Source organism: Buceros rhinoceros, unplaced genomic scaffold, assembly GCF_000710305.1.
Source record: "Buceros rhinoceros silvestris isolate BGI_N320 unplaced genomic scaffold, ASM71030v1 scaffold19387, whole genome shotgun sequence".
NCBI lineage: Eukaryota > Metazoa > Chordata > Aves > Bucerotiformes > Bucerotidae > Buceros > Buceros rhinoceros.
The window spans coordinates 64957-67378 of NW_010422087.1; positions in this window are offsets into that span (position 1 = coordinate 64957).

Genomic DNA, 2422 nt, shown 5'->3' on the forward strand with positions numbered 1-2422 from the left:
TCTGTCCAGTCACTATATATATAATCAGATCGCAACCATGGTTCAAACAAACAGTCACTTCCGTTACACGTGACTTTACTGTGCAACTTTTATCATTAACAATGTGTGCCTTTTCTTGAAAGATTTCTTGTAATACGTTGTTACGTCTGGACTAACTTGATTGACTTTTACAGTGTTTCTAAGAATTGAATTGTGGTATGTTTTTTCAGTATTAGTTTTTGATTTATCTGGCTTTTAACTTAAAGTTATCATATTTATAGATGTTAGGGGATTCTCAATTACAAACATGTCATGGGTTTAGTATTTGATTGATTTGCTGTATTTATAACAATTTACATTTGCTAGCAATGTAACTTTTAATATAGTAGAATGTAAATAAAATACTGTTCTCCGTAACATTCAACATTTTAAAATTTCAATTAGACATTTAGAATAGTAATCTGATACTTACTGTAAATACTGCTACTTCTGTAGTGATCCATGGACCAAATTTATATTTATAATTGTAGATTTTTATATTTTACTACAGAGTCAGTTTTCTAGTTCTGTGTAATTGCCTTGTTAAAATGATGTAGTCCAGTATGTTTTTATTTTAACAAAGTCTTATGATATATAACTGTGCATTGTAAGCAATTAACCTTCATATAGCTGCATGTGATTTTAACTTTTTGTGGGAAATAGAAATCATTTGTTTTGAAATGAGAAGTTTTTATGAAAATAACACCTGTACTTGGCATTGTTAAATTGTTTTTACCTATGGCACTGCAGAAATAAATATAAATATTCCAGTCTGTGCTTAGCGTGCAGTAAACAGTCTTCACTGTCATGTAGGAGAGCTTTTCCTCACAAGAAAAAGGACTCGAGGTTGACCTGGAGAGGGGTGCTCTTCCTGGGGAATCTGTGAGTTCAGAGGATGCTTTTGGAAAACTTCTTGGAAAACGAATCTCTGCTCCACTTCCACCCACACCCACAGCGTCCAGGTCAGGTCCTTCTTTTAGCTTCTCCTTGCACGTCTCCAGTCTGATCGCCCACAGGCTAATGGGCTGTCCCAGGCCTCCAAATTGCCTAAATTGCCCCCTCACAATTGGCTTTGCTTCAGATCATTCATTCTCTGCTGCTGCCATTGGCAAAGAAAAAGCCAAACTCTGGGAAGCAATAAAGCAAGTAACCTCGGCGAGAACTAAAGGAAAATTTTTAAACTTGGCCACTCGGCTATTCTCTGTGACCTTCTGAACCAGCAAGATACTGATTGTACCGAAGCACTGAGGAGGGTGGAGGAGCCTGGAGCAGAATAGATCTTTGATTAAAACTAACAAACAGAGACACGAGAGTAACTGTTTTCCCACTTTGGTGTGTTCTTTTGCTACATAGAAATACTGAGAGCAGAGTTACTGTTCTGGACTAGAATGCCACAGAAACTAACGGACACTGTCTTGGCTGAAAATTAAGGATAGGAGAAGGTGGACCTGATGGACGCTTGGAGGCTGTAGTTCACTGCTTCCTAAGGCAAGGGTGTGTGAGGGATCTCAGTGTGTCAGCAGATAGAGCTAGACCCCTGCAGCAGGGCGGGACTGGGGACAGGTGGAGCTGCCACATCGCCAAAACAAATCTAGGTTTAGAGGAATCTAAACAGTGGAAACTTCAAAAAATCCTCATACTACTTGTACATGAAATGAGCGAGAAGGTGCTAGACCAGGAGGCAGACTGGCACAGAACAACAGAATAGCTGGCAGTAAAGCAGGCGTTTTCCTGACCTTGTATCTTATCTTCTTTAAAAACAGATCCTATAATCAAAACAATGTATAGTTTGTTTTGTAAAACTGATTTAACATGTTAATGCACTTGCATTCCCTTCTACAACTGACGACTTCTCTCTATAACCCCAGCAGTGCAGTCCCAGAGGTTATGGAGCAGCTGAACCCATTTGGCTTCGGGCCCCAGGGGTTTCCCCTTCCCTGTCCACCAGAAACAAATGCAGGATGAGTCTCCTGGATCAGCCCAATTCCCCTTTGCAGGATCCGCCAGGGACTATGCAGGGCACGTGTCACACCACAGACACAGACACACACACACACAGACACACACACACACACACAGACACACACACAGACACACACAGACACACAGACACACACACAGACACACAGACACACACACAGACACACAGACACACAGACACACACACGCACACACGCACACACACACACAGACACACACGCACACACACACACACACGCACACACACACACACTGGTAGAAACAGGAGTTATCACACAGAGGATAGGAGTATGGTTTAAGAAGGTGGCAGGACAGAGGGCAGCAGTCTGGCACCGATGGGGAAGGGTACCCGCACAGCAGCCTGCTTGCACACACAGCCCCTGTTACCCTGCTTCTCTCCATTTCCCCTTGTTTATTCTTTCCC